The sequence below is a fragment of the Phyllobates terribilis genome, unplaced genomic scaffold (genome assembly GCF_046119375.1).
Source record: "Phyllobates terribilis strain yellow unplaced genomic scaffold, ASM4611937v1 Scaffold_11__3_contigs__length_659146591, whole genome shotgun sequence".
NCBI classification, from domain to species: domain Eukaryota; kingdom Metazoa; phylum Chordata; class Amphibia; order Anura; family Dendrobatidae; genus Phyllobates; species Phyllobates terribilis.
Genome location: NW_027362771.1, coordinates 391,556,071 through 391,574,311, shown reverse-complemented (window position 1 = coordinate 391,574,311; position 18,241 = coordinate 391,556,071). Strand labels below are relative to the sequence as shown.

Genomic DNA, 18,241 nt, shown 5'->3' with positions numbered 1-18,241 from the left:
CGAGCATTTTTCCGGTGGCCCCCCCCGGCGGTCTGCAGAGGGCCTAAAAATTGCCCAAATCGATGGGAACTGTGCTCAAATGACATGGGAACAGCATGGGGAAGACCCCTGGAAGCATCTCTGACTCCCAGGTCACTGCTGTCAACAATGTTGTCAGAGTATTGCGCCACTTTTACGGACTCACAATAAAACATACAAAAACAAAACCAAAATGGATTTTCCTGGGAAATATGTTAAGGAACATCCTTTCTAGGGTAATGACTTGTATATAAGGCAAAATAAATAACCAAAAACAAAAATGCTCCTCCACACCTTGGGCTATGTTCACACGTAGCGTTTTTGATACGTTTTTGCACTTTTGCATTGCTTTCAATGATGAAAAATACATTCAGCGGTAAATGTCATTTTAAATTTTTACTACCTTATCTTGCCATGTGATGTGTGAGACATGATAAGACACATCCTGTTTCATTTATGAAGGAGGGACTCTGAAAGTCACAAAGCCTATTTTTACAGGGCCATCAGGCGGACCTTACTATTCTTAAGGGGCCAGCGGTCGGCTATGCTTTGTTGTTCCCATTATTAAAGAGTGTGTCTCCTATACTGTTATTGGGTATGTAGTGACTGCAAGGGCTGCCAAAAATTTGCACACACCCCAATACCTCTTCGAAGAGACATAGAGGAGGGCCTCTGTAGAAAAAAAAAGGTTCCCATTATAAAGGAGTGGGTCTCCTATAGTGGTAATGCCCATGCAGTGACTGCAAAGGCTGCCAAAATTAGGAAAAAACCCCAATAACAATTTAAAGACACATAGAGCTGGGCCACAGTAACGACATGTTCCCATTAGAAAGGAGCGGGTCTGCTATACAGTTATAGGGTATGCAGTGAGTCCAACGGCTAACAAAATTTAGGAAAAACCCCAATACCAATTTAGAGACACATAGAGTTGGGCCTCAGTAATGACATTCCCATTGGAAAGTGTAGTGCCGGCGTCCCTGCCCTCTGCTAGGCAGGGACGCTGTTCCCCTCACTGCTCTGCTCCGTGCCCGGCGTCCCTCTCCCGCTCTGCTGGCAGCGCGCGCTCCTTCCCGGCCACTGTGCTTAGGGCGCGCGCGCACGCCCTCCCTCCCTCTTAAAGGGGCCGCGCGCGCCGTCCTAAGGAGTCCCCGGCCAATGGCCGGAGGACTTTACCATATATAAGGCACTTCCTCCAAAATGGAGGTGCCCGAGCAATGTTGTTGCACCGTTCTACTCTGCTTCAGCCCTCAGGTCCCGTTGCCAGTTACCTGCCAGTTACCTGCCAGCTTGCTGTCCTAATCCTGCCTGATTTCCTGTTACCTGCCTGCCTGCCTGAGGTCCGACGGTCTGCCTTACAACTCCGGTCAGTCTGTCTAAGGACCAACTTGCCCGCTCACCTGGGAGTGCACATCAGCTACCTGCCTGCTTGCCTGAGGTCCGACGGTCTGCCTTACAACTCCGGTCAGTCTGTCTATGGACCAGCTTGCCCGCTCACCTGGGAGCGCTTCTCCGCTACCTGCCTGCTTGCCTGCCCGGAGGCTCCGCTGTCACGTGCTGTGACCACCAGCTATTCCAGACTCTTGCCCGCTCACCTGGGAGCGCTTCTCCGCTACCTGCCTGCTTGCCTGCCCGGGGGTTCCGCTGTCACGTGCTGGGACCACCAGCTATTCCAGAGACTCTTGCCCGCTCACCTGGGAGCGCTTCTCCGCTACCTGCCTGCTTGCCTACCTGGAGGCTCCGCCGTCACGTGCTGTGACCACCTGCTATTCCAGAGACTCTCGCTTGCTCACCTGGGAGCACACATCCTCCATCTGCCTTGCTAGCCTACCTGGAGGTTCAGCCATCACAGGTCGTACCTACCCTTTACCTAGAGACTGCCCCGGTCACTTGCCGTGACCTCCAGCCCGTTCTTCCAGAGACTGCCCTGATCACTTGCCGTGACCTCCTGCCCGTACACCCAGAGACTGTCTCGGTCACCTGCTGTGACTGCCTGCCTGGTCGCCACCCGCTCCCTTACAAGGACCGCTCCCTTGTATAGTAGCCCAGAGGTTCCGCCTCCCAGACCCGTTACAGAAAGGAGTGAGTCTCCCTTACTGTTCTTGCTTATGCAGTGACTGCAATGGCTGCCAAAAATTTGGAGGAACTCCAATGCCCCTTGCAAGAGACGTAGAGGTCGGAGGGCATACTGAAAACTATGTTCCCCTTATTAGGAAGTGGGTCTCCCATACTGTTTGCCTATGCAGTGACTGTGATGATCATAGCAGCGCCAGGTCTTATATAGACCTGATGACGCTGTGCGGCCAACCAATCACTGTAATGCCCACAACCAACATTTCTACGGCATTATAGTGCGTGGCAAGCAATCTCTGCATGTTCATTGGCGCTCTAAAGAACGCCAAACATGCACGGCAGGGACCTGAGTTCCCACCCGAGCAACCCGAAAATACTCTCAGAGCGCCGAGCTTGTCGAGCACAATGATGCTCGGGAGAGTACCGAGTAGTGGCGAGCACGTTCGCTCATCACTACCAAACACCAAGTCAGATCTCAAACCAGACCCCTAAATCTAGACTCCAAAATTAATCCAGACTTCAAATGAGAAATACAATTCCCTAAATAAATATAGATCCTAGACCAGACTGCTTAAAAAATTTGGACTCCAGAAACGACCCAAAAATAAAACTAGACCCTAAGCCAGACTCCTAAATAAATTCAGACTCCAAACCACTAGAATGCTTAACTGAATTCAGACCAAAGACTAGACTTCATCCTAAATTCAGACACCAGACATCAAAATAGATCCCCGATTAGCTTCCAAAATAATCAGAATTTCAGACCAGATCCCAAAATAAATAAGCTCCTATTCCAGATTTCTAAAAAAAAAAAAACCGACAGACTAAACTGCTACATAAATTTAGATTCTAGACCAAAACCGTACATAAATTCAAGACCCCAGGCCAAACCTTATATCAGGGGAGCACCACCTGCCGCCCATGATGTAATTCTGTGTGGACCCCCCACCATATGGACAGAAAGATCGCTTTTTCTGACAGGTTAACTATAGGTGAGCAACCACATAAAGAAGAGGAGTGGCAGCAGCGGAGGAACAGGGACTGGCAAGTACTTATGGTGCCCGGTGTAGATATCTCTGGATGCCTCATGCATCAGGAGAATGGGGTCTTGCCACCCGTTTGAGACTCCAGAAAGGAGTATGTGAATTAGACAGGTGTCCTTTAGTGTCTGACTCGCTCCACTGTAGTCTATGAGAGTTGTGAAACATTAGGCAGCAAGCAAAAACCCACGATCAATTGTAGAGAGCTATGTGCATAACTGGCCTCTTCCTCTTTAGGGTAAATTCAGAGAGTTTTTTTTACAAGGATTTAAAATTAGATTTTACTGCAAAATGTATATTAAAAATTGTTTTGAATACTCTGGATATGCATCCTATTGGTTTTACTGGGAAATGTTCAAAATAATGTGGAAAAACACTGCACTGTGTGCACTATAGGAGCTTTTCCCATTATAATTAGCTGGAGATGTATTCAGAGAGTATTTGATGCAATTTTTGATGTGGATTTAGGAGCAGAATCTAGACTATTTCTAAATCCTTGTAAAAAAAAAAACTCTGAACGTACCATGAGAGAGCTGAGTTGTGGACTTAAGAGTCCTATAAGTAGAATTTGCACCTATCAGACATTTATTGTATAAAGTTTTGATATGCCATAAATGTCAAAGAAGTTAATACACCTTTAATTTTTAGTGTGGCCCCCGGATCGGTTTAGAATGACAATGTGGCTCTTGGATCAAAAAAGGTTGTGCACCCCTGCACTACATAAATACACCAGAATAAAATCAACCCAGGATCAGACAACTACAGTAAATAAATTCAGACCCTAGATCAGACCCCTAAATAGCTAAAAAACTGAGATCCCTTAATTCTAGACTAGACTCCAGAATAAACATGGACCCCAGAACAGATCCCTAAATAGGTTCCAGATAAGACCTATCAAAAAATCAGTCTTCAGGCCAGACCACGGAATAAATACAGACCTCCGACCAAAACAGAACCATTAATGTATACATCTAATTAAAAGAATAAACTTCTAACCAAAACCTCGTGTACTGATCGTACCTTATGAGATGTGTCAGTGCTCTGTCCTCATCATCCGTGCTTACTGTAGCTGTATGGATGTGCCAGAAGAGTAAAACCTGATGTTCCAGCTTGCAGTGTTTTGGGTTACAGTAGAATAAGAGCAGTCATGTTGTCAGGCTAAACACATGCCTCATCAGACACACAACAGAGACAAAGAGACATCCAACATTAACTCTTCATTTATGGTATTCGCTGACCTCACTGAGAATTCATAACAGTTATTTGCATTAGAATCACATTTACCTTTAGGAAACCCTAAGGGCTCACACTGCATAACACTGTATAGCATAGCCGAATGCTATGCAATGTTTTATCAGATAGCACTCGACCCAATGTTATACTATGGAGGAGTGCAGATCTGCGGTTTTTTTTTTCTTCAATCGCAGAACAATCGCAGCATGATTAGATGTCATCCCCGTGCAGTCCGATGTACAAGGACAGAGACAATGAAGAAAATGGAGAAATTATGTTCTCCATCTTCATCTTCATCGCACCATGTAAGAGAATCAGATCACAGTAAACTGACACTGGGCTCAATCTCTGACAAAGTTTGAGCCAAGTGTCATTAGCATAATCGTGCAGATTCTCTTACATGAGAGAAATGAAGGCTGTGTGAACGAGCCCTTAGAATGTTATTTTTCCTCCCTGTTTACTTGCAGCAGGTTCCACTGTTGGCGGGCACTATAGCTGGACTGCCATTCTCTTGGAAAGCTTTGAATGAATTAATACACTTTATAGAAGTTTAGACTTAAGTAGCAGGATTGGAAGCGTTTCTGCGCTCTCCGGAATACGACACAGTTAGTAGTAAAATAAAATTGTAGGTTTATTGTCAACGTGTTTCAGAGTCCACCGACTCCATCTTCAGGACAACTATACATAAATAAAGAGATAGTGTACAGAAGTGAATATAGAAGGGAAGATATAGTGTACATATTGATTCTCATTCCCAGAACATCTGTACAATGGCGACAAAGAGTTCCATTAATAGATAAGTGAGGATTTTTTATTATTACATCATTAGAGAGCTAAGTCATATACATCTCCTACTGACACATTCAGCTATGATAATAAAGCCAGGTCTGCACAGCAACATGCGGCGTGCAACACTGAGATTGCACGCAGTCTCACAGTGTAGAAACTATAACAATTAAATTGTAGCAATAAAATGAACAGTAGGTTTTTAACCTGTAATTAGTTTCACTCAAACAGTAGAAAACTGCCAGCAATTTCCTAATATAACTGTATTAATACCCCTGTATTAACCCCTTCACGACCTTTAGCCCCTTTAGAGCTCATGCCGTATTAGTACGCACATTTGCGTACCCCCGGTTCAGTGAGGGCTGCTGCGCTGAGCCCTCACTGAACCGAGCACATGTCCGCTGATTCTTACAGCTGACATGTGCCCGCAACAGCCGCGGGTGGAATCGCGATCCACCCGCGGCTGTTAACATGTTAAATGCCGCTGTCAATCTCCGACAGCGACATTTAACGCGCGCTTCCGGGTTGCGCGTCATAAGCCCCGCCCACCGGCGACCCCGTCACGTGATCGCGGGTCACCGATGGGCGTGCATGACAACCCAGGGTCTGCAGCAGACGCCTGTGGTTGTCATGATCTCGTCGCTATGAGCGCCACCTAGTGGTCGGCGCTCATAGCACAGGACCATTTCTGCTATATGCAGGGGATCTGCTGATCCCCTGTATGTAGCAGAGACGATCAGACAACTGCTGCTTCTAGTCTCCTATGGAGACTATTGAAGCATGCAGTAAGTGAAAAAAAAATGTTTTTAAAAATATAAAAAAATATATATATATATAAAAGTTTAAATCACCCCCCTTTCGCCCCATTCAAAATAAAATATATAAAAAAAAAAAACACATAGACATATTTGGTATCGCCGCGTTCAGAATCACCCCATCTATCAATATAAAAAAAGAATTAATCCGATCGGTAAACGGTGTAACGAGAAAAAAAATTCTAAACGCCAGAATTACGTTTTTTGGTCGCCACAAAATTGCAATAAAATGCAATAACGGGCGATCAAAACATCGGATCTACCCCAAAATGTTATCAATAAAAACGTCAGCCCGGCGCGCAAAAAATAAGCCCTCACCCAGCCCCAGATCCAGAAAAATGGAGACGCTACAGGTCTCGGAAAATGGCGCTATTTTTTTTTAGTTTTTTTTACCAAATTTTGGAATTTTTTTTCACCACTTAAATATAAAATAACCTATACATGTTTGGTGTCTACAAACTCATAATGACCTGGAGAATAAGAATGGCAAGTCCGTTTTAGCATTCAGTGAACGGGGTAAAAAAATAAATAAAAAACAACTGTGGTATTGCACTTTTTTTGCAATTTTACCGCACTTGGAATTTTTTTCCCGCTTTCCCGTACACGATATGGTAAAACTAGTAATGGCGTTGAAAAGTACAACTTGTCCCGCAAAAAATAAGCCCTCACACGGCCATATTGTCCAAAAAATAAAGACGCTATGGCTCTGGGAACAAGGGGAGCAAAAAACGAAAAAGCAAAAACGACAAAACCCAAGGTTGCGAAGGGGTTAATGTACCCCCTATCTCAAAAGTAGTGTCCCTGCCTTTGATGGGGGCTCGCATGCTGAGCCTGCATCTTTCCCCACACATGACAGCTGCCATAATGTGCCTTTAACAGGGGGGGGTGGCGTGGAGCTGTCAGTCTCTGACAGCGGCATCCAAAAAACTCCGGCAGGGGGACACATCATTGTACAATCCCATTACAGTACTCAAGACGTGATTGCGGGGCATTGATGGATAATGGATTGCTATGACAGCCGGTGGTCTTCACATTTAGCTGGCATTCATAGGAGATCGTGATATTTACTATACTTACTATAAATATTTAGTATAAATAGCAGGGCTGAAGCACTGCTGTGTATAGCATAAGCGATCAGACGATCGCAACTTCAAGTCCTCTAAGGGGGCTAACAAATACAAAAAAAACAAAAAAAAGTTTTTAAAAATATGAAAGAAATAAAAAGAACACAAAAGTTCAAATCACCCCCTTTTCCCCAATAAAAATAAAACAATTAGAACAAAATAAAATTAATCTGATTGGTAAACAGTGTAACAAAACAAAAATCAAAACACCAGAATTACATTTCTTTTGCCCACTGCAACATTGCAATAAAATGCAATAAGAGGCGACCAAAACATCATATCTACCCCAAAATGGTATTAGTAAAAACATCAGCACAGGGCACAAAAATTAAGCCACCACACAGCTTCATATCACGAAAAATGAAATCGTTACGGCTCTAGGAAAGTGGCGAAAGAAGCATGTTTTTTTTTTCTTACAAATTCTCCCAATTTTTTTCACCACTTAAATAAAAAAAAAACTATACATGTTTGGAACTCATACTAACCTACAAAATTATATCGCCAGGTTAGTTTTGCAATAAAGTGAACATTGTAAAATAAAAAAAAAACAATTGTGGAATTACTTTTTTTTTGCAATTTTAATGCACTTGGAATATATGTCCTGCTTTCCAGTGCATCACAGCATCACATGATAAAATGAATTATATCATTCAAAAGTATAACTCGATCCACCAAAAAACAAGCTCTCATATGGCTATATGGACAGAAAAATAAAAAAAGTTATGGGTCTAGGAATAATGGGAGGAAAAAATGAAAACACAAAAATCACAAGGTTGTAAAGAGGTCAATAGAAGAAGTGTAGTGCAGTGGAGCTCTGTGAGAATTCCCATTCCCTCTTCCTTCTCTGTCTTTCTGGCTGTTTTACAAATAGCTATAGTCTCTCCATTTTGTAGATTGTCACCTGTCACTGCAAAAATCACGTCCTCTCTCTGGATTTGAGGATGCAGCTTGTTCAGATGACATATTAATTTCACTGCCCGTCTAGGTATGCCTTTAGTGCCACAATGATATTTAAAGCTATGCATCTATCGGTATCAAAGAGTCAGACCATAAGGCCACGGCCCCACTATCAATATTTGGTCAGTATTCGGTCAGTATTTTTTCTCAGGAGTGGGAGCCAAAACCAGGTGAGAAACAATCAGAGAAAAATTACTGACCAAATCCTGATAGTGGGGCCTTAGCCTAATTGACATATCGGCATAATAGGTCTCTTGGCACCTGTATAGTCTGGATTATAAAATGAACACATTTTTTTTTATTCTGCAACATGGTGACCAATGTACAAAAATAAAAAAAAAACATTGAGGAGATTTATCAAGCGAAACTAGAATGGAGAGATTAAAAAAAATGTTTCTCCACCTTCTCCATTTTGATAGTCTGTGAAAATCGGACCGCATTCGGATGTCATCCGAGTGCAGTCTGATTTTTTCATTGACCCATTTTTTCATTGACCCAGGGTCGGATCAATATCAAACATCTCTCTGTGATTTTCCACGGACTGAGAAATATCACGAACGTTTGAATGGCCCCATAGACTATCACAGGTACGAGTACTATCCGTGAAAAATATGGATAGCACTCGTACGAGAAAATCAGACATCTGAATGAGCCCTTAGACAGTATTCATGAATCTTCCCCGATGTCAGAATTTCTATACCTATGTTTATCCAATTTCATAAAAACATGAAAAAAAAAATGCTTTGTTCCCCAAAATTATGTCAATAAAATCTACGTCATCATTTCAGAAAAACAGCCCCTGACAAAGCAATGTCAGCAGAAAAAAATAAAAGTATTATTCTTCTTAGATTGTGAGAACATATAAACAAGTTTTTTGTACAAAAGTCCTGAAATCTAAAAAAAATGTGAAACTTGGTCATAATTATAACAACAACTTGGCCTTGTGTTTTGGATAGTTGTCATGTTGGAACGTCCAAGTACGTCTCATGCGCAGCTTCCGGGCTGATGAGTGCAAATTTGCCTCCAGTATTTGCTGATAACGTGCTGCATTCATCTTTCCTTCAACTTTTACCAAGTTTCCTGTGCCTTTGTAGCTCACACATCCCCAAAACATCAGCGATCCACCTCCATCCTTTACAGTGGGGGAGAGACGACAAAGTCGCCTAAATGATGATAGGGACATCCATAGTATACAAAATCAAGACAAACTTTACTATTTAAAGATATTGACAGGTTCGTGTGGGATAAAAACATCATCAGTAATTGCCATATAGAAAAAGAGCACACAGGAATATTAAGTAAACTTGTATGTGGCTACCATAACACTCTCTCTTAACAGTGACAATATCTGTTTTCCGCCCACATACATTACATGAATGAAGTCACAAACACGGGTACATCAGTACATGTGTACATGCACAATGTTGACTATTAGCAAACTAAACCATATAAGATGCAGGTATATTACCTATAAAATGATGTGTACCCGGAGAGATCCTATCCTGTGAGCACAACCCCGACGCTCGTTTCGGCGTGGGCCTTTGTCAAGGGGCAATGGATAAATGTCAAAAGCATGTGTTTAAAGGAGGTATGTCCAATTGTCATGTGGCAAACCGCGGGTTAATCAAGTACACGCCCGCCCCGGAAGTGATGTCATGATACCGCAATGAAGCTAACTGGGGATGTCAGAGGTGTACCAGAAGTGACGCACGCGCTGCCATGGTTACCGGGACGCTCAGCATCAAACTGAGGTCACATGACCGCATGTCAGACAGTATGGGAGATGCTGAAAGCCAGCAGAGGTGCCAGGACCATGGCGCGCATGCGTGCTGGTCAACACCGACATCCAAGTGCTACAGCTAAAGGGAAAATGATAGAAGGCCGGTATGTATGTGAAGTAAATCATAAAAATATTATATAACATTGTCAATCCAAAAATAGATATAAGGATCAATACCAGCCTTCAATCTATATATACAATGGCTGAATTAACTCACAACATCGGCACAGACTAGGGGGAGAAAAATGAGAATCTTCATGGGATTATATCCAAGTCAATAATATAAGTAAACCCCCCTACGCTGTGCAGAGGCCAAAGAAAGAAAAAAATCACAGCAAAGGGCTAAGAGATATACCAACCAAGCATATACAATATACATTCTATACCCAAATCTCCCAGATCTATGAGATAACACAGAAAGTAATACATTATAACTAGCCACACATGATGTCAAATTTGCAAATGTAAACCACGTACATCATTATGACCAGAACTACACAAAAATGCATTAGTACATACACATAATCCATCCATGTATAAATATACGTAAATATACATAACATAATATCAAACTGCTTCATGATTTCTTGTTACGATGAATCGTCATTTCACACGGGTATATAATCTTGCTGTATATCAAAAAATTGGAATGGTTCACGTCACTATTAGTGTTGAGCGAGTATGTTCTATTAACCCTTTCGCCGAGTATGCTCGGGCCGAGCTCAGAGTATTTACAGCTGCTCGGTGATATGGTTGAATCGCTCCGTGTGCATGATTTGCAACTGTTTGACAGCTTAATTACATGTGAGGAATGTCTATTTCTTACACATTCCTCACATGTAATAAAGCTGTCAAACAGTTGCAAATCATGCATACGGGAGCGATTCAACCACATCACCGAGCAGCTATAAATACTTGGAGCTCGGCCCGAGCATACTCGCACAGAACATACTCGCTCAACACTAGTCACTATGGCAAAGAAGAAATCCTAGAGAGCAGACAGCTATATACTGACATATTAGAGATGATATGTCGGTATACAGCTGTCTGCTCGCTAGGATTTCTTCTTTGCCGCAGTGACGTGAACCATTCCAATTTTGGTCTCATCACTCCAAATTACCTTGTTCCAGAAGTTTTGAGGCTTGTCTCTGTGCTGTTTGGCGTATTGTAGATGAGATACTTTGTGGCATTTGTGCAGTAATGGCTTTCTTCTGACGACTCGACCATGCGGCCCATTTTTCTTCAAGCTCCTCCTTATTGTGCATCTTGAAACAGCCACACCACTAGTTTTCAGAGAGTCCTGAATTTCAGCTGATGTTATTTGTGGCTTTATCCTTGCATCCCGAACAATTTTCCTGACAGTTGTGACAGAAATTTTTGTTGGTCTACCAGACTGTTGTTTGGTTTTTACAGAGCCCCTGATTTTCCATTTGTTAATCACAGTTTGAACACTGCTGACTGGCATTATCAATTCCTTGCATATTTTTTTGTATCCCTTTCCTGTGTTATACAGTTCAACTCCCTTTTCCCATAGATCCGTTGACAATTCTATTGCTTTCCCCATGACTCACAATACAGAAGCATCAGTGGCTGGAGGAAGGATGCAAGAGTCTGTCTGGATCCCAGAAACTCACTCAGCTTTTATGCACACACACTGATTACAAGCAAACAGGTCATAGGTGAAGAGGTTACCTTTAGTAGCCATTCAAACCTATTTGTGTCAAATTCTGTGCATGTTATCAGGCCAAAATCACCAGGGTGTGTGGGCTTTTGATCAGGGTCCTTTGGATGTTTTTGGTTGTCATTGGGATTTGGAAGGAGAGAGCATGGTGGTTTGGCGGTGAATGGCTTTACCCGGCCGGTGACCATGAATGGAGAGGAAGTTTTTTTGTTGTCATTCATGTTCTCTGAGGTGGGGTCAGGGAATTCTGTCGGTTTATGTAGACTTTTGAGCACAACTGTATCTATATTTGGTATGTAACCCCTTCTTATGTACAGCACCATGGAATAAATGGCGCTATATAAATAAATAATAATAATTACAACCAACAGAATGAGGTTAACATGTTTATATCGTACACAAAATACTGTGACAGTCCCTACAATAGGCATTTTTCCCTCATTCCCCCCCCCAAAAAAATAATATAAGCTTTTTAATTTGTGTTATGTAGCCCAAAGTGTTGCTCATCATAATTCTGTAAAAAAAAAATTATGGACGACACAGAAAAATAAAAAAAAAATGTTATGGCTTTTGAAATTCAGGAATGAAAAAAATTTGGGAACTCTGAAGGCTGAAACTAGGCAGAGCCATTAAATGGTTTATCCCCTTTCAGAAAATCTTGGTTCTCATTAAAAAAAGAAAAAACAGCTGTGATCTCCTGCTGTCCTGTCTGTATCCTCTATTTTGATTCCCCATTCTGCCCAGGAGATATTGTATGATCAGACCATGTTCCTGCACCATCAGACACAGCCATTACACAGGGGCACATTTATAAGATTATCTCAGCACAGGAACATTTTATTTAAAAACACATCCAAATGTGGAGTTTATTTTTAATACTAAGATCTATTCATTAAAATATACTTTTGCTCGTGACCCCCTTTAATTGCTTTGTTATGACTCTCCGGACATTGGTGCCTTTTTGTGGCCCATATACACATTGCAGCTCCTCATTAAAGCCACACTGGATACATTTCTTTCGGCCTTACACTATCCTCTGTGTTTATATATCCTTTTTACTTTAGATTTTTAACCTGAAGGTATGGGTGCACTGTAAATAGACAGTGAGAAAGAAGTGTATTTACAGTAAACAGTGCAGACATTATTAATCTGTCCCATGCTTGTAGGCCAAGTGTTACACAATCCATTCTCACACAGAAGTCTTTATCTGCACCTTTATTCTTATGTGATTATGCTTTGTTGTTTCAGCAGATTTCATTTAGATCAAATTCTGAAATAAACAGGAGTCTAATTATTACAATGTGTGATATATTTCTTTCTTGCAAGTCCATACTTCTTACTCCAGTATATGAGGGCTTATTTTTTATGTGTAAAGCTGCCATTTTTATTGATACCATTTTGGGGTAGATACGATGTTTTGAACGCCGGTTGTTGCATTTTATTGCAATATTGCGGCGACCTAAAGACCGTAATTCTAGCGTTTGGATCTTTTTTCTCGTTACGCCGTTTACCGATCAGATTAATTCTTCAGCCCTGCTATGTGTCACAAAAATGCTCATCTGCTATGAACACTAACCGCTGGGAGGCGCTCATAGCTGATCGGCTGTGACAACCACAGGGGTCTCCTGCAGAACCCGGGTTGTCATGCCAACCCATCAGCAGCCTGTGATCATGTGACGGGCACGACGATGGCCGTTGTTTGTGAGGCTATTTCGGTGCGGCCATGTTAAATTCCGCTATCGGAGTTTGACAGTGGCATTTAATATATTAACAGCCGCTTGTACTTAGCGATTCCACCCGCGCTGTTAGAGGCACATGACCTAAGATCAGATCAGCTGTCATGTTCCCAGCGCCGCAGCCCGCAACAAAGAGGGGGAGGCATAGGCGGATTATAATGAGGGCAATCTTGGCTACCGCCCGGGGCCCCACGCCTCCAGCGGGCCCGGGGCTCCGGGGGGTCCATGGCCAGATTGCCCTCATTATAATATGTGTGGCGCCGTGGCACATAATGGCAGTCAGAGGCGGGGGGCCCCCAGACCGCTCCCCCAGCAGCGGCACACGGCCGCTACTTCGTCTTCGGCAGGGCCAGCACTGCACCAGTTAACTTCCCTGTGTGCTGGCCCGGCCGCGTCACTGCTAGGAGACACGGCCCTGTGCACGGCCGTGTCTGCTAGTGTGACATCACGCAGCGTGCGCCCTGCACTGCTACTTACCACTGGAGATGAGCTGGAAGATGGGAGCCGAGCCGGGGGATGGCTAGTGTGTGTGTGAGAGTGTGTGAGTGAGTGTGTGTGTGTGTGTGTGTGCAGGCAGATATCATTGTGTATTTTTGTACTTCAAATGTGTTTATGCGTGTATGTGACGCGCCCCTGGGCCTGTGTCGCGCTGCGGTGCGCACGCGGGAGCTTACCCGGAGCCGGATCCGTGGAGGGTTGTAGTCTCGTGGCGGTGACCCGGTCCGTGCCCAGGGAGTCAAACTGGACGGCAGTCTACTAGTAGTAAATAGTTGATGACTACGCCACCCGTTGAGTGCAGCCAGGGAGCTGCTGCTGCGGGGCAGACCGCTGAGGCCGATGGTAGGATTATGCAGCGTGATAGTATAACCCCCAACGGGAGGGGTATGGTCTCAGGGCAGCCGACGTGGATGATGGGGGTAGCAGGAACCACTCAGAGACGGTACGGTGTAGTTCAGGGTCTTTACTGGTGACAATGATAGACCCTCCCGGAGTACTTGCTAGCGAACGGGGCCTGGTCAGTCCTTGAGCAGATGGGATCTCCCCTGGCCAGGCGTAGTTGTAGGCCTCCCAAACTGACTGTACTCTTCTGGCTACCTTGCTAGAAGCTGATGTAAGTAGCCCACGTCCCTGAGTGTACCGTGTGGTGCTCACCCGTATGGCCGGTGACTCGGGGCCTTCTAATGGCTTCCGCTCCACGATGGCGGTGCTGGTCCCACGCGTGTGACCGTGCCTTCGGGCTTCTGGGCCAGAGGACCTGAAATCCCCTGCCTGACGGATTCTGCTGCTGGGTAGGAGTTAGTCCCCACAGCCTCGGACTCCGGGTCCGGAAAGAAGTCTTCTTAGTCAGGGCGAGCTCTGCGGCTGCCAGCCCCTGACTCCTTGTAACTCTGCTGTTTCCTATGCTGCTTCTTGTCTCTACTCCACTTGTCTGACTCACCCTGCCTCAGCCCCGGGTTTATACAGGGGAAGTTCTTCCCCTCCCAAGACTGGGCAGGAGGTGTGGCATGCACAGGATCCCTGACCAAAGGACCTCCCACCTGCTCTCAGACATAACATTACATTACTGTGGAAAACCAGACCCCTGGGGTGCCACATATGTATACAGTACAGACCAAAAGTTTGGAAACACCTTCTCATTTAATGATTTTTCTGTATTTTCATGACTATGAAAATTGTACATTTACACTGAAGGCATCAAAACTATGAATTAACACATGTGGAATTATATACTTAAGAAAAAAGTGTGAAACAACTGAAAATATGTCTTATATTCTAGGTTCTTCAAAGTAACCATCTTTTGCTTTGATGATTTCTTTGCACACTCTTGGCATTCTCTTGATGAGCTTCAAGAGGTAGTCACCTTAAATGGTCTTCCAACAATCTTGAAGGAGTTCCCAGAGATGCTTAGCACTTGTTGGCCCTTTTGCCTTCACGCTGCAGTCCAGCTCACCCCAAACCATCTCGATTGGATTCAGGTCTGGTGACTGTGGAGGTCAGGTCATCTGGCGTAGCACCCCATCACTCTCCCTCTTGGTCAAATAGCCCTTACACAGCCTGGAGGTGTGTTTGGGGTCATTGTCCTCTTGAAAAATAAATGATGGTCCAACTAAACGCAAACCGGATGGAGTAGCATGCCGCAGCAAGATGCTGTGGTAGCCATGCTGGTTCAGTATGCCTTCAATTTTGAATAAATCCCCAACAGTGTCACCAGCAAAGCACCCCCACACCATGACACCTCCTCCTCCATGCTTCACGGTGGGAACCAGACATGTAGAGTCCATCCGTTCACCTTTTCTGCATCGCACAAATACGCGGTGATTGGAACCAAAGATCTCAAATTTGGACTAATCAATTCAAAGCACAGATTTCCATTGGTCTAATGTCCATTCCTTGTGTTCTTTAGCCCAAACAAGGCTCTTCTGCTTGTTACCTGTCCTTAGTAGTGGTTTCCTAGCAGCTATTTTACCATGAAGGCCTGCTGCACAAAGTCTCCTCTTAACAGTTGTTGAAGAGATGTGTCTGCTGCTAGAACTTTGTGTGGCATTGACCTGGTCTCTAATCTGAGCTGCTGTTAACCTACGATTTCTGAGGCTGGTGACTCGGATAAACTTATCCTCAGAAGCAGAGGTGATTCTTGGTCTTCCTTTCCTGGGGCGGTCCTCATGTGAGCCAGTTTCTTTGTAGCGCTTGATGGTTTTTGCAGCTGCAGTTGGGGACACTTTCAAAGTTTTCCCAATTTTTCGCACTGACTGACCTTCATTTCTTAAAGTAATGATGGCCTCTCCTTTTTCTTTACTTAGCTGCTTTTTTCTTGCCATAATACAAATTCTAACAGTCTATTCACTAGAACTATCAGCTGTGTATCCACCAGACTTCTGCACAACACAACTGATGGTCCCAACCCCATTTATAAGGCAAGAAATCCCACTTATTAAACCTGACAGGGCACACCTGTGAAGTGAAAACCATTTCCGGTGACTTCCTCTTGAAGCTCATCAAGAGAATGCCAAGAGTGTGCAAAGCAGTCATCAAAGCAAAAGGTGGCTACTTTGAAGAACGAAGAATATAAGACATATTTTCAGTTGTTTCACACTTTTTTGTTAAGTATATAATTCCACATGTGTTAATTCATAGTTTTGATGCCTTCAGTGTGAATGTACAATTTTCATAGTCATGAAAATACAGAAAAATCATTAAATGAGAAGGTGTGTCCAAACTTTTGGTCTGTACTGTATGTCTGTATATGTTTGTCTGTGTGCGTGACTGCGTGCAGCCTCCCGCTGTGTATAGATGGCTACGTGCGGCCTCCCGCTGTGTATAGATGGCTACATGCGGCCTACCGTTGTGTATAGATGGCTAAGTGCGGCTTCCCGCTGTGTATAGAAGACTACATGTGGCCTCCTGCTGTGTATTGATGGCTACGTGCGGCCTCTCGCTGTATATTGATGGCTACGTGCGGCCTCCCGCTGTGTATAGATGGCACCGTGCGGCCTCCTGCTGTGTATAGATGGCACCGTACGGCCTCCCGCTGTGTATAGATGGCACCGTGCGGCCTCCCGCTGTGTATAGATGGCACCGTGCTGCCTCCTGCTGTGTATAGATGGCACCGTGCGGCCTCCTGCTGTGTGTAGATGACTGTGTGCGGCCTCCTGCTGTGTATAGATGACTGCGTGCGGCCTCCCGCTGTGTATAGATGGCGCCGTGCTGCCTCCCACTGTGTATAGATGGCGCCGTGTGGCCTCTCGCTGTGTATAGATGGCTACGTGTGCTCAATATTAAGCCATACAATTAATGTAAGGCTATGTGCCCACGATGCAGAAATGCTCCGGATTTTTCCTGAGCGTTTCTGCATCTCCCTGGCAGAAAAAACGCATGCGGATTGTACATCCGTTTTTCCTGCCAGGGACAAGCGGAAGTGAAGCGTTCTTCACATGCATTTCCGCATGCGGGTTGTCAAGCGCTTTCCAAGCGATTTTAGCATCACTTGGAAAGTGCTTGACAACTTGGTCACATTATATAAATCCATGCAACCGGCATGGATTTATATAGTGTGACCGTAAAAGAATGGTAAAAAATAAATATATTCTTACCTTCTGATGGTCTGCCGACGTCAGCGGTCACGTGACCCGTCACATGACTAAATGACGTCACCACAGGTCCTTTAGTCTACCGTGAGCTGCCGGCAAGCCAGGACGCATCGGGTAAAGACACCGGGGGCCATCAGAAGGCAAGTATTATATTTATTTTTTATTTTATTCTTTTTTTTACAGGTTCTATGGTACCCGGGTCCAGAGGAGAGTCTCCTCTTCTCCAGACCCGGGTAACATCCGCACTCCGCACATTGAAACGCATGGATTCCGCATGTACAGATGCAGTGATGCGGATTCCATGCGTTGCAATGCAAGTCAATGGCGGCGAAAAAGCCGCGCTTCCGCAAAATAATTGGTAGTGCTGCGGATTTTTCCGCAATGATAATCCGCAGCGGAAATTTCCACAGCATGTGCACAGCACATGCGGATTATCATTGGGGAACATAGCAGACCTTCTACCAAGCATTTTTTAAGCGTTTCTGCAGCGGAATTGCCGCTGCGGAAACGCTTAAAAAACGCATAGTCGGCACACAGCCTAAAAAAAATATTATAATTAATATATTAATATTGTGCCAAATTAATTTCACGTGAACTATCACATGATCTATCACAGGGGATCATGTGAAATGTGATACATCATGTGTGTGTGTGTGTGTGTGTAAAAACAGACAAACGGATCACACACTGATGACCCACTAATTCAACTGATGACACATTGATGATAAAAACAGACAAACTGACGAAACACTGATCACATCAGTATCATTTTATCACAGACCAGTTTAAACACAGACGTGTGAATAAGGCCGAAGTCCAAGGCACCACTATCAGTATTCGGTCAGTATTTTTTCTCAGGAATGGGAGCCAAAACCAGGTGAGGAACAATCAGAGAAAAGGTATAATAGAAACA

At 44.2% G+C, this 18,241-nt stretch overlaps 1 protein-coding gene across 1 annotated transcript in view; it reads right to left on the bottom strand.

The window, feature by feature from the left end:
- The window catches only part of WDR72 (WD repeat domain 72), a 588,690-nt gene extending 584,408 nt beyond the window's left edge, over window positions 1-4,282 (bottom strand). The window contains exon 1 of the mRNA XM_073653016.1: window positions 4,149-4,282. The gene's annotated coding sequence lies outside the window, so the exon portion shown is untranslated. The remainder of the gene's footprint in view (window positions 1-4,148) is intronic.
- Between the last annotated feature and the right edge of the window lie 13,959 nt (window positions 4,283-18,241).